The sequence below is a fragment of the Triticum aestivum genome, chromosome 1B, assembly GCF_018294505.1.
Source record: "Triticum aestivum cultivar Chinese Spring chromosome 1B, IWGSC CS RefSeq v2.1, whole genome shotgun sequence".
NCBI lineage: Eukaryota > Viridiplantae > Streptophyta > Magnoliopsida > Poales > Poaceae > Triticum > Triticum aestivum.
The window spans coordinates 313,313,049-313,328,088 of NC_057795.1; the positions used below are offsets into that span (position 1 = coordinate 313,313,049).

Consider the following 15,040-nt stretch of genomic DNA (forward strand, 5'->3'; position numbering starts at 1 on the left):
AGCCTCCACAGCAGAAGCGAGTGTTCCCGAAGCGGAGCCACCCGGTGCTCCAGGAACTCCCTTAGGAGCAACGCCCCAGTTAGTTTTGTCATTGCCATGTTGCCCGGCCACAGGTCCGCGTCCATCCTCTCCTGCACTGGCTTCGCGCGGGGATCAACAAGCTCCGCGCAGGACCAAGCGTCAACAGACTTGGGCTGCCCCGTGGGCAAAATCAGCCGGGAGTGGATGCGCCCAGCATCCACCATGACCCACTTGCCCCTGAAGCCCTCAATCCTCTTCCCGGGCTTCGAGATAGCATTGGAGCTGGTGTACGCAACGAAGCTCGCGCACGCGGTGATGGGGCCGCGAGAGACCCAGAGGTAGAAGTAATGGCGCGGCAAGGCCACCGAGGGCCTTACCCCAACATGAGCCTCGCAGTAGTAGGCGAAAATCGTCAGGAGAAGAACAGAGTTGGGATGGAGGTGCAGAGCTTGCAGGTTGTAATGGTGGAGAACAAAAAGAAAGAACTCGGAAAAAGGGGGCACCAGACCGGCGGCGATGGCGCTCACGAAGAGCGGGTAGAAGGTGCTTCCCTTGCCCTCAGGAAGGGCGGAACCGACCTTGAGCACGGCCGCCCCGTCGTTTCCTTGTGCCGCCATCATCTGGCGGGTCCGAGCAAGGTTCTTCTCCGACACATTCGGAGGATCCAGAGTGGGCGAGTACCATGCTCCGGCCGGGGTCTGGCGAGGCGCCATGCCTTGCTAGGATGCAGGGTCGGAGTAGATCTGGGGATTTCGGAAGCAAGAAGGATAGGAGCGAGAAAGGGGATCTGGGAAGTGAAGGAGAAGACAAAGAAGGTAAGCCTAGATGGGTACCGCTCCCTTGTCAATTCGTGCAGTTGCCGAGGTGTCGCGGGGAAGCCAGGACGCCCACGTCCAATCAACGGCCACGTGGCGCCCAAGGCCGCAGGCTATTGGGGCCCGCGGCGCTTCGCACTTGCCCCTTCGCTTCTCTGCTAAGCCAAGTCCGGGCACGCCTTGGGCTTGGGGGCTACTGTCGGCGTTCTGGGAACGGGGGTACCCAGACTTGCCTGCCTGTGGCCTGCGGCGTGGCTCAAGGAGTGGTCCAGTACGGCCCATCTTCATTAACGTGTACTCAAGACCCTCGCGAGGGGCCAAGCCTCGCGGGGCGGACGACAGGAGGCTTCCTCGGGCACATCCTCGTCAGGCTGACTCGCGAGGAGGTGGAGAGATCAAGGCGGGGTACCTCACGAGGTGCCCGTGACGCAAGCCATGACGACCGAGGCCAGGCGGGCGCCAGGCGGGCGCCGGCCTGCGCAGAGTCCTTGTTTCCCCTTTGGTGCAAAGGCGGCAAGCGCAGGCAAGAGTATCAAGCAAAGGCAACCATTTCGGTGCAACAAGACCAAGACCAGCGGGATGGCAGAATGGAGGCCATCGTGGAGCCCAAGTCGGCGTCATCATCAGGGTCTTTGGCAGGCGAAGACCAACTTTAGTCAGGATAAGTGTACTAGATGTTCCCCTTCAAAATGGCCAATTGTTGGCGCCCTTCCCGCTCAATATTTGGGAAGAGGCCCAGGGCCTCCGCCTATAAATAGGACTAGCCACCCACAGGGTAGAGGCATCTGACCATCGAGAAGGAGATTTTGGAAGAGGAGATTTTGGGATCAATCTAGAGATAGAGAGAGAGGGAGAGGCGACTGAACTCCCCCTAGCAGTTCATCGCACCAGCCAAGAACAGGCCCTCGCGAGGCTGTTCTCCCTTGTACTGTTCATCATCAGCCCCTGAGGCAATCCACACACCACAAACTGGAGTAGGGTATTACACCACAATGGTGGCCAGAACCAGTATAAATCTCGTGTCCCTTGTGTTGTTCTTCATGTAGTTTTAGATCCTTACGAGGCGTCGAGACATGGGTAGGCAGGAGGTGTGATCTCCGCGTGCACCCCAGAGTTCGAACCTTGAGGGTCTGCCGGAACCCGAAACCCGACAAAAGGCTTCAAACCTGGTTCACTAGATCCTACACTCTTCACGAAGACATAAGATGGTGAACTATTTGTGTGTCAAATCTATGTGGATGACATTATCTTCGGCTGCACCAACAAGAAATACAGTGATGAATTTGGTCACATGATGCAAGAGCAATATCAAATGTCCATGATGGGCGAGCTGAAGTTCTTTCTGGGTCTTCAAATCCGTCAGCAACGCAACGGCATCTTCATATCACAAGAAAAATATCTCAAAGATTGCCTGAAGAAGTTTAGAATGCAAGATTGCAAAGGATACACGACGCCAATGCCAACCAAAGTCATCTGGGTCCCGACGACAATGGTAAACAGTTCGATCAAAAGGTATATCGCTCCATGATTGGTTCTTTGCTTTACTTATGTGCATCTAGACCAGATATAATGCTTAGTGTTTGCATGTGTGCCCGATTCCAAGCAGCACCAAAGGAATCGCATCACTTAGCTGTGAAGCGAATTCTTCGATATTTGGCTTACACCCCAACACTAGGATTATGGTATCCAAAGGGCTTAGAGTTTGATCTAGTTGGATTCTCATATGCTGATTATGCTGGTGACAAGGTTGATCGCAAGTCCACATCAGGCACATGTCACTTTCTGGGACGATCTCTTGTCTGTTGGTCTTCAAAGAAGCAGAACTGTGTATCTCTCTCTACTGCTGAATCTGAATACATTGCTGCTGGATCCTGCTGTGCTCAGCTTCTCTGGATGAATCAAACTCTCAAATACTATGGTATCCATCTGAAGAATGTGCCTCTCTACTGCGATAATGAGAGTGCCATCAAGATTGCCAACAACCCAATTCAGCACTCGAAGACAAAGCACATTGAAATTCGTCATCACTTTCTCAGAGATCATGTTATGAAGGAGATATTGATATCATTCACGTCAAGACAGAAGAACAGTTGGCTGATATCTTCACAAAGCCCTTGGATGAGAAAAGGTTTTGCAAGTTGCGGTGTGAGGTAAATATCTTGGAGTCCACAAATGTCCTGTGAATGGGCACACATCCTAACACTTATGCATTTTGATGACTTAGATGTGCAACACACGAAGTAATGTATATCTTCAATAAATGAAGACATACACTCTAAGTGTGAATACATTAACACGGAATTTGACTTCGGAGCGCCACGATAATTGTGTGCCGTGTCTGGGTCTAATACTTCCTATACGGTGGGTAACGCCACCACCAAATTTTTGTTTGAAGTGTTTCTCTTGGCGTTATGATTACATAGTTTTCATATTGGATTCATATTCATCCCTGGCTTATATTCAAGTTTATGTTCGATTGGTTGAATTGGACTAGTACTATATATATTTATCTGTGTTCTGTCCTCTACAGCATTCACTTATATCTATGGTTTCGTGTTGAATCTTTTGAACTAAGTGAATGTGATTGGACCCTAACCTATCTATGCTTCCACCTCAACTCTATCTATCCAAGTCATATGCATTCTATTGAAAACTGTCGATTGTCTTCACTGAGACCTTGTCAGCTGAAGTCAATCTGACAAACATTTATATCTGTTTTTAATGCTTTATCCTCTTTGCCTAAAACCCAGAGAATTCGACACGACCACCCCGACAATCCAGGCGTGCGTGGGAACATGGAACAACTCCCAAGGTGTTGCATGCTTGCCACGTGTTCGTCAGATGTGAACCGCCAGGGGCACCTGCGTAATTGCACTGTGCCGTCCCTGTCCTTATAAATACCCATGACGTCTTGGTCAAAAATCCTTCTTCCTCCTCGCCATCTCTCGCAAACCCTGGCGCCTCTGCTAGCTCTCGACGACGCCGACAACGAAGCACTTAGCTGCCGTGACTTCTTCGACGCCGGCCGCGGACCTCGTCCTCTCCGTCGTCGCCGTAGGTGTCTTCCATCGCCAAGTTAGGGCACGGGAGATCGAACTGCTCGGCCTCCACCTTCGCTCTGTCTAGCGGTTCTTCGTGTGGTAATTAAATTTTACTTTTTACCGTCTTTTCAATCTGATAGATTCATCCGTATTTACCAAAAGTGGTTTCTAGATCTCCAAACTTGAATCTATCTCATTCTGCATCTCATATTCTTCCTAGTCTATTCACTTATGCTTCTTTACAAGTTAGATTCCTCACTTGTACTTATTCTTGCATTTGTACAACTCTGGAACCAACTCTCATCATATGAGTGAATGTCTTCGCATTATGAGGTCAATGTCTTCAAACTGATTTATATTCAAAATCTTTTGAGAATGCATATGACCTCTTCCCCTTCCCTCGCACCTCTAATGCTGTCACAGGTACATGTCCGTGGGAGAATCCCTTAGTTCTCATAGTCTGCATTCATTTGCAGAATTCTTGCAGAGTCACATCAATTCACCTGAAGCCAGTTCTTGTCTGACCAGCCGTCTGAAGCCATTGCACGTACTGAAGCCCTTCAGTTTGAACTTCATGGCAACTGAGAAGTCAACACGAAAGGGAGGTAGACAGCACCGTGGTAACACTTCCAAGGATTTGCCTCCAGATTTGCACGAGCTGTACAAAACAGACCCTGAGGAAACCTATACCGGCCGCAAGAATCGGATCCAGTGGATTCGAAGATATTGGGCAGAAGAATGGTTCAAATACCACTTCATCACTGAAGAATATGCCAAGAAGAATGCCATCAAGGGACCCTGGGGAGATATTTGTGTACAAAAATCTTCAACCCCAGTCACTTCCTGAAGCCATCCAACGAGAATTCTATCCGTGCATGATTCGCAGACCGCAACCAGAGAACGCTGATCCTTCTTCTCTGCTGTGTTGCCGTGAAGACCATCTGCAGTTTGTCACCGACAAGGAACATTGGAATGAAGAGCTTCTCCTGCAATTCTATGCAACTCTCCACATTCGCTGCTACAACAGGGATACAACGACATGGGTCCTTGAGTGGATGACTGGCAACGTTCATCATGAAGCCAAAGCCTTTGATCTCATTGAGCTTACTGGCCTCTCCACTCCAGGCGAACTGTATGAACCTGGTTGTTAGCTTCATCGTGATGCATTGGAGAGCATCTTCCAGAAGCCAGAGCCCAACATGAGCCAGGTGCTTTGTATGATGAAGCCACTGCCCCAGGATGCTGAGTATCCCAAGGAATTCCTTGTTGAAGACCTAGAGTATCTGCCCCGCACTATCTATCATACCATTAGGCGAACTCTATGGCCCATCAAAGGGAATTCCTCCTCAACAAAGCTTGAAGGTGCAATGAAGACATTGGTCTTCTACATTCTAAATGGCAAAAGCTTCAACACTCAAGATTTCTTCATTCGCCAGTTTGCTGCATCTGGGTCTGACATTTTTGGTCTGAAGTTCTATGCTCCTTGGATCATGCATCTGATCAAGCTCCACTCTGCCATTGACTATCAGCCCTCTGCTCGTAACCATCTCATATTTTTACCAGAGGTTGATATGTCCATTGAAGTCATTTACCCAGAGCCTGCCAAGGAAGCACTATATCTTCACAATATAGATCGTCAGAGCTTTTCCCAGCATGTTGAAGGAGTTCAGGTTGCTTCTCGTGTCTATCCACTAGCCGGCAACACTCGCCGTGCACGCACTGAAGCCACTGAAAGCACCATTGCTCCAAGGCCTCGGAAGCACTCTCGTGTGCTCAATGACCGAGAGCTTCTCGTGGCCTTGCATCAAAATCATGACAAGCATCACTACTGGATGAAGCATCAAAGGCAAAGCCTCTTGGTGGATGTCAATCGCATTCCCAATCTTGCCACCAAGAATGCCTTTGTCACCCATGAAACCCGTCGGAGGTCTTGGAAGAGTCTGACATTGCTAAGTGATGAAGCTGATCTTCAAGATAATGGCTTCACTGAGAGATTCAAGTTCGACTCCACTCCTCCCAGGAATGTTATCTTACGTCGAACCCCGTCTCTTGAAGACTCAGAGTACTTCTCCTCCGCAGCAACTGTGAATGCCAGAGTCCTAGATGACGCAGATGATGCTACCTTACCACCTCCAACCTCAGCGTGTGTCGACACTACACCAAGTTCTTCTGCACCACCAAACCTCAATGACGACCCTGCTGCTTCACCTACTCCTCATGAGAACGAGTAGGGCCTATGTCTTCAAACCTTTTTGGTCATTACTTACAAAAGGAGGAGAAGCATACATTGATAGTCTTCAAGAGGGTCCTAATGGGTGGTTAATAAACTTTTTGCCTAGTGCTTACAACTCTCGTTTTGATACATTTGGTTCTTTGAGTTGTAACACTTAAACTTGATGGTCGTCTACTACTTTTTCTACTTTTCTGTGTGATGCGACGATAAATTCTGCATATGCGATGATAAATCCCGCATGAACTCATTCCGCAGACATCCATTTTTCATTATGCATGTCATTATTCCTGTATATCTGTTCATGCATGATGTATTGTCTTCATATCGTGAAGAAGATCTGCACAAGTACAACCTACCATGTGCGTTTGCATTCCAACGCAAAACAATTATATGCACATCTTCAGGGGGGCCTTTTTGCCATCTATGAAGAAAATATTTTAATCCTTACAATTTCACATACTTTTATCCCCGTTGAAAACTTCAACCAGTTTGTCATCAACCACCAAAAAGGGGGAGATTGTAAGTGTATCTAGTGCCACCCCTAGTTGGTTTTGGAGTATTGAAGACAAACCTGGTTGAGGGACTAAAGTGTTTGTGAGAATTGCAGGATAACACAGGTAGTAGTCCCTCCTTGATTCGGTTTACCTACCGGAGATGACCCCTAAAAATGTGTGAAGACATTGAAGACAATGGTGGTCTGTGAAGATATTCACATTGAAGACTATGACACGAGAAAACATTGAGTGAAGACTATGGAGCGCGAAGACTTAGTTGTTTCGTCGTTTCCTTTTCTTCTTTATTGAGTCATAGGAACCACCGCACTGTTAAGTGGGGTCCAAGTGAACAAAGTTAGAGTGACTGAAGTGATGCTCAAACCAAATCCTATATCTTCGAGCGAAGACAATGAGAGCAAATCTTATCCTGTGTCGGATAAGTCAGCTTTACTTGTAGCTCAAGTCAAGCTGTCGCGTGCGTTTGAAATCTGACCGTTGCGACACATGTCAGTTCCTTAGTGACCCAGGGTCATTTCGGATAAATCCGGTCGGGTTGCCCAGTGGCTATAAATAGCCCATCCCCTACACCATAAATTGGTGGCTGCTCAGAGTTAGTACACGGCTTTTGTCGTTTGAGAGCAACCCACCGCCGAAGCTTTCGAGAGAGAGTCCTTGCAAGGACAAAGCCCAAACCACCCAGAGCCCAAAGAGTGTTTGACATCACCGAAGTCTTTCTGTCTGTGTGATCTAAAGACTTGTTACACTTGAGGACTGTGAATCCTCCAGTCGGTTAGGCGTCACGTTCTGAGCATCCAAGAGCCATTGTGGATTGCCGGTGAACGAAGTCTGTGAAGGTTCGGAAGTCTACCTTGAAGACTTACCAGAGTGATTGGGTGGGGACTAAGTGTCCTTAGCTCAAGGGGAATAAGGTGAAGACGCGGTCTTCTGAGTTGAATCTCAGCCTCCCTAACCAGACGTAGAGCAACTAGAACTGGTCGAACAAATCCCTGTCCTTCTGAAGCCTCTGGTTCTATCTCTTACCTCTCTTTACTTACAGTTTGTCTTCGTGAAGTCATTGCCTGCTTGCATTATCTGTTTGACTTCACTGTGTGACTATCTGTTCTGATTCGCTTCATACTATCTTCCATACTGATCTTTACTACCTAGCTGCTATTAGTCTTCGTGCTTTCACTCCATTGAATACTTGACTATGGCTTGTCTAGTGTAGTCTACCTTCCGCTGCATTCAAATAGTGTTGTTTATATTGTTTGTCTTCGAAACTTCCATGTTTTGAAGACTTTCATAAAAATCGCCTATTCACCCCCCCTCTAGTCGATAACTAGCCCTTTCAAACTTGCTATGATGTATGATCATGCATGCCTACTATTGATCTTCTGCTCCATTGCTTGCTACTTATGTGCTTCATTGCTTGCTGCTTGAACTTTTGCTCTTCTGCAATGCTAGGACAAGTGGTATGTGGTGTTCCACGTGAGGGTTCTAGGGATTTATGAATCATGGGAAGCATGCAATGAAGTGTCAAGTTACAAGAACAACAGCCACAAAGGGTTTAAGAATAGGCAGATGGCAAAGGATGCTTACTCTAAGTTTGTGCGAAAGCAGACATGCAACAACGTTGAAGTTGGTAAGGTGGATCATCAGTTTGGGTTGAAGAACTTCGTCATCATCGTGCAGTTCGTCGCCATTGCAATGTTATGGCGTTGGTGTGCTCGATGTGATCTTGTATAAGGTGTAGTAGCGAGTAAACTCACCATGTAGGGTAAAAGGTGACTACAACTCTATGCTCGTATGCAACCAAGCACTAGCATGAGCAGCCAATGCGAGCAACCAAACACACTGCGTAGAGTCATTGCTTTTTTCGGAAAAACTAACGCCCACACGTGTGGGCGTTTGCACATCGTCCACACGCCTCCATCACCACTCATTTTGCCACGTATAAACAGATGACATCAGCAGAATTTTTTTTGGTTTTTTGGCTTAAAATGGTTTATCTCCTAATTTAAAAAGCGAATTAAAATTCCGTTTTCACCATTAAATCTAGACCCCATGTTGATATGTTTCGATGAAAAACTTTTTTGCCCAAAAGTTGCCATGATGTTTACACTGTAGTTGCCATGGTGCTTAAACTAAAGTTGTCATGTGGCAATTTTAGTTTCTAGATCATGGCAATTTTAGTTTTTGATAATGGCAATTCCAGTACTTTGACCATAAAAATATCTTTTTGCATGAACCATGGAAATTTTAAGTGCATATATCATGGCAATTTTAGTTTATGGTGCATGTCAAGTCTAGTTTCTTAATTCTCCATTTTATAATATGTCAAAAATTACTTTTTAATATAAAAGAAAATAGCTGAAACATAACATGGCAACTTTATAGTGTAAACACCATGGCAATTCATGTGCAATAGACATGGCAACTTTTAACAAAAAAAATCGTCGAAATATATTGATATGAGATCTAGTTTTGAAGAGCTCGTCGCGAGGGATTTAATGGTGAAAACGGATCTTCAATCGAATTTTTCATTTAAGAGATAAAACATTTTAAAAACTGAAAAACCAAAAAGATTTCCACATGCATGCATGCGGTGACATGGCGTAGTCTGTATGTTATATGGCGTGTGGACGGGTTTGCCTCCCACCACACGTATGGGCGTTAGCGTTGTCTTTTTTTTTGAAGGGAAGCGTAGAGTCATTACTACGATGCAAGAAAGAAATATGCAGGCAACCAATCAACGTATAGATGATAATTTTTTGCCTGCAAATATTCAACCAGGCTTAACTGGGACAAATATGAAAAGGAGAGAAAAACGATGCGAGCAACGAAACGCTCCCTATGTGTTTGAGAATCAACAATAGTATTTTTTTACTCAGACGATGTACCGTACATCTATTGTTCAAAGGTCAGTGGTACGCACCCCCCACCACGATTTCTGTAGCCACTTGTAACCTAGCTCATGACATGCACTGGAGTAACACATGTACTCCTTCCGTAGTAGTACATCGGCACATGCGAAACGGCACCAAGACAGGAGCGAGTGAATGCTGCAACAGTATGCCCTCCGGCATCTGTGGCCTATGGAGTAGGAGCTTTCCATTACCCCGTGTACAAATGGTGACACTAATGGCAGGGAAATCCTTGCAATATGTGCAGGGTGCAGACACTGCTTGATTTGGTGTGAGCAACAGTGCAGCAGGAGCGGAGTGAAGGCAAAGACATATTTGACATGTCTGCTTGACCAACATAAATGCCAGTTTCTCTAAGAAAAAGACATTCATGCCCGTATTTTTCATTTTCAGGCTCAAGTCTTGCATAGTATTGACCACGAACCTCGATAAATAAAAAAAGCCACGTCGGAAAGCAAACAGGCTAGCTTGTTTTAAATATGTGGATTAAGGCATCGTCAAAGCGGATCCTCAAGTCATTCGCAACCGTCCGGATTATGCGGTTCGGACATATTTAACTATCTAACACAAGCATGTATTGGTCCATTGAGCGGTCCTGACATTTTTTTTGGTAAACCCGAGATAAACTGAAGGGTTTTGGCTTTGCGGGAGTCCGGACAGCAGCCACGTAGGACTCTGACACTCCCGGCACACCAAAAACACCTCCCGATCCCACGTCGCCATCCTCCCATTTTCTCTCCTTCAGTTTTTTTCTCTTGCCTTCGCCGCTGCTCCACCACCCCGGTCGCCACGCCACACCCCTGCCAAAACTCGACGAGTCCGCCACCTTGAACAGTACACCAGGGCTACACGCCGCTTCTCCTCTGCTGTCGTTCAATACCTTTCCTTCGACTGCTCAGGTACCATCTACTCCTACGATGCTCATCATGCCCGACAACTGTTCGGTGAATTGCCCGAACTAATTTTTTTGTCCCTTCTTCTTTGAAGCAATGGATTCAGATATGGAGTACATATACGAGCACTATGTTGAGTCATCCGACAAGGAGGACCATACGGATGAGACGGTGATAATGCAAGTGGTGCTTGCAGACGTGGAGCGTGCGGAGGAGCATGCTCTCAATTTCAAGGGATCGGTAAAGAATCATTGAGTGCTCAACCGCAACTGGGAGCGCGGCCATTTGATGCCGATGGACGATAATTTTTGCCGGCGCTTTCGGATGCGCAAAAATGTCTTTGATCGTCTCTACCATGTCGTCCGATCCTTTGATGACAACTTCATCTTGAAGAAGGACAGTGTGGGAAGGATTGGTTCCTCTGGTTACCAGAAGTGCACGGCCGCAATGCGGATGCTTGCATATGGCATGGCCGCTGATGCGAAGATGCCATGGTCAGGTTTGCAAATGTCGTGGTCCCGGTGTTTGGACTTCAGTACCTGAGAGAGCCAACTGTGGCGGACACCGAGAGGCTCTTGGCAATCTCAGAAGCAAGAGGGTGTCCTGGTTAATTTGCTCGGATCAATTGGTTGCATGTATTGAAAATGGAAGAAGTGACCAAAAGCTTTACAAGGCAGGGTCATCTTAAGAAGCCCACCATCATTCTTGAAACAGTTGCATCACATGATTTTTGGATTTGTCATGCTTTATTTGGCATACCCGGGTCACATGATAATATCAATGTGTTATAGCGATCCCCATTGTTTGCTAGGCTAACTGGAAGAAAATATCTCCTTTACCATCACATACGCCTCTCTCCTCTCTTTCCGGGTCGCGGAAGGCCTGCCTTTTTTTTCCCTTTCCATGCTTAGCATTTTGGCGGAAGGCTTTGAAACCTTGGGGAAGCCACTTTGTTTTGTTCAAATGCGGCTACTAATCCATCCATTAGCTAGTGACTGTAAAAGGCTTCCACCAACACTTGTGAAAAAGGCTTCCGCCAACACTCACTTGGATTAGTATACTTTGTTTCCACTAACATTTGAATGCTTCCACCAAAACGTGCCATTTGTTTCACTGTTTTTCTTCGAGTGCTTGGCGAAACAAATAATTAATAATCCATACATTATCATAGCGAGTCATGCTGTTTTGGCGGAAGCATTTCTTCAACTGTTGGCGGAAGCTACTAATTATGTGGGCATTTGGGGCAGAGTTGGATAAAACAGGGTGGACATTGGGGGCAGAGTTGGATGGCCAGCTCCCGTGTCACCTTTGCGGACGAGTTCAGATCAGTCCACAGACAAATATTCTGTCTGTTTTAAGGGCCCTAATTAATCAAATATGAGGAATTGAGCTTTGAATAGTAATTTAAAAAAGCACAGAAGTTCAGCTAGAGAGATGTTCTACGCTTATCTCAGCTCAGTCTGAACCTGACACAAAGCTCCTACGACCTACATTTCGTGAAAATGAACAAGTCTGGCTCTTTTTCAAAACTTCAACACAAAATGAACTCAATCTATTTTTTCTTCGCAAAATGACCCATTTTGTATTAAAGGTTTAGAAAAGGGTCTATTTTCCCATTTTACCTGTTACCATAAAAGGTATGTGGAAAAGGAGATGCATGGCATGCCCTCCTAAGCATCAACGAGTGAAAGCTTTGCAGAGACAGAAACATGTACGCACAAAACTGCACTCATAGTACACTAAACAGAGAAATCACATGTACCTCTGCATATATTTATACTTAAGTAACCACTGAAAACTCAGGTTTTTCCAGTACGATGGGTGCAAAGCTGAAAACAAGCTAGGTAGGGCGTACCTAGGCTGCTACCATTTCTGTATACATTCCCATTCAGCTGTTTTAGCCTGACAGAGACGCTGCATGGCAGAGGTGGTCAAGATAGCCTAGCCTAGCTACTTGTGGTATTAGGAGTACTATTATTACCATAAAAAGCAATGCAAAAGCGGCCTAAAAGAGGCGTCGTATCATGTCCATCGCCCGTCCGTGACCCCTCCTCTCCCCAGGGAGAACAGTACGTTAGATTCCCCAACTGGACCTAGACGACACACACTGACATGACTCCACGACCGCACCGTACCCCTCACAAGATGCAACAGGACATCACATTGCTCATCAATTGCAATACCAAGAGATAGATCAACAACAAGATGCGAGAGGTTACAAGAGGACTAAACTAATTAATTGCACCAAATCGATTACATAGAGGATTAAACCGAGCCATGGAGCTAGCTAGTTAGCTAAACATAACATCAGTTCATGTTCATCACAAACAACGCACAGTAGTAGAGGGTGGGGAAAATACCAGCGAACGAATAGTAGGGATCATATCATATGATCAAAGTTTGGAAATGATCCGGACGAGAGTAGTACTAGACTAGTAGGGGTAGCAAGCATGGATTCATGGAGGAATTTAATCCGCGTTTGCACTAGTAGGACGAGACTAGCTAGCTAGCTAGGGACTTGTAGTAAGCAAGAGCTCGGTGGCTAGCTGGAGAGATGGTGGGAATACATAGGATACGTAGGAAAAGTCGTTGCAGCTAGCTAGCTCCGGCGGACGCCGGTCACCGGCTCACGCCGCGGCGCCAGGAGGCGGCGGGGGCATCTGGTGGTACTGGTGGTGGCCGTTGCTGTTGCCTTCGTGGGAGGGGATGTCGGCAGAGCCGGGGGGGTGGGGCGGCTTCCTGCGCTTCTTCTTGTCGTAGCTAACTCCGCGTGCGCGTGACTGGTGCTCCCGGACCTCGCGGAGTTAGAGCCGCACGGCCCTGGCGCCGAAGGGGTTGTTCTCCGGTCGTCCGCCGTTCTCCTCATAGGCAGCACGGAGGCGGCCGACGAGTGCGTCGAGGCTGCCCCACGCCTGCCGGAGCGGACACGGGCATGGCGCCGGCGGCACAGGGTGGCCGAAGAATGGGCACCCGGCAGCGTGCACCTTGGTCTTGCCGAACTGGTCGAGGTAGCGCAGGAACTCCAGCACGTGCGCGCCGCTGCACCGCGCCAGCGACAGCGGGGGGCGGTGGTTCCGGAGGTACTGCCCGAACGTGTTCCAGTCCCGCCGCTTCTGCGACTCGTACCTGCTTGGCGACGGCGAGACCGCGCCACCTGGCGACAGCGACGACACCGCCGACGAAGCCCCCGACGTCGCGCCGCCGCTGCCGTCCGAGTGCGGGCTGTCGGGCTGTGGTACCAGGTCCATTGATCTGGCAACAAATCAAACCATGCAGCTGGTCAGTATTCAGTAAGGACCAAACGATCCAGCGAGCGCTAGAAGAAGAAGAATGGGAGATCTATTTAGGAGTTAGCGCGCGCACGCTGACGCTTCTTGGGGAGCCGTGGCGCGGTGGTCCTATGGAACAAGTTGAGAGAGAGTGGTGGTATCTCCACTATAAATAGTGCTCTACTCTATCCGAGACGAGAGTGCAAGAGCAGCTCGCATTCAGCTCACCTCACCTCACTTTGCTAGCTGCTTCTGTCTCTGCAGCTTGTGAAGAACAGGAGATACGCAGCTACGTAGGAGTGTAGCGGAGAACGAATCTCACCCCCAAGATCAATCGAGATATCACTATCCGAAACCACAACTAAGTAACCGGTGTGGGATATGGCCAGGAGCTGCAGCTACATGCTGGGATCCTGCGACGCCGATGAAAGGGGGGAATGGGAGGGCTGAGAAAGCGAAGCTTGGGGGTGAGTATTAATGGTGGCTGCCTGGCTGGCTACCTAGCCAGCTCTTGAAGAGAAGGAAGGAGGGGTGGCTGGTGAATGGGCCGGGAAGGAGACAGTGGGAGGTGAAGGTGATGTGACGGGATGGATGGATGGGGAAAAAGTTGGGAAATGGGCGGTGAAATGTCGTCGGTACGGCGGGAGGATTTTAAATGAAAATGTTGAGCTGAAGGGCAAGGAGGAATGGCGCACGAATACAGCCGTTGGAATTATGTATTTTGTTGAAAATTCTATATACGTCCTCCGTTCTTATTTACTTCATATGTTAGCTTTTATCTAAGTTAAATTTTAATAAATCAATGTCACTAGATTTATCCATAAATATATGTTTACATCATATACATTTGTATTGTAAATGTTCATATTGTTTTCAATAAACTTGATCAAACTTTACAAAATTTGAATTCAGTCAAAGCCAATATTCGAACTATATAAATAAAAAAGGGAGTACCTAAGAGAAAAAACATGACCCCATATTTCTATTTATCCTAATATGCAATCATGCCACCTCAATTTTCATCATAAAAAATGAACCATCACAACATACAATCATACATTTGAAAAGATTCACCACAACATGCAATCATGCATCACTACCGGAAACTGGAAAAAATTTATGTGCCATTCATTTTTCTTGTTGGTCGGCGCAAAAGGGCTTGTATTGTTAGTCCAAACCCACACGTCGGTAAAACATCAGTTATCATGTGCGCTGACAAGAAAACTCACAGAAATAACCCTATAGTTGTCGGTCCGCGCTCGACCCACAAAATTAGCCCGTTTCGTACCATGAATTCAGCTACGTGTGCCAAAATATCCGACTACTTAGCAATTTTTCAACCCACTGTCA

General features: G+C 47.1%; 1 pseudogene; it reads right to left on the reverse strand.

Annotated features, from left to right (window-relative positions):
- Nucleotides 1–12,636: 12,636 nt before the first annotated feature.
- LOC123121369 (protein G1-like5) lies at nt 12,637–14,232 on the reverse strand (annotated as a pseudogene).
- Between the last annotated feature and the right edge of the window lie 808 nt (nt 14,233–15,040).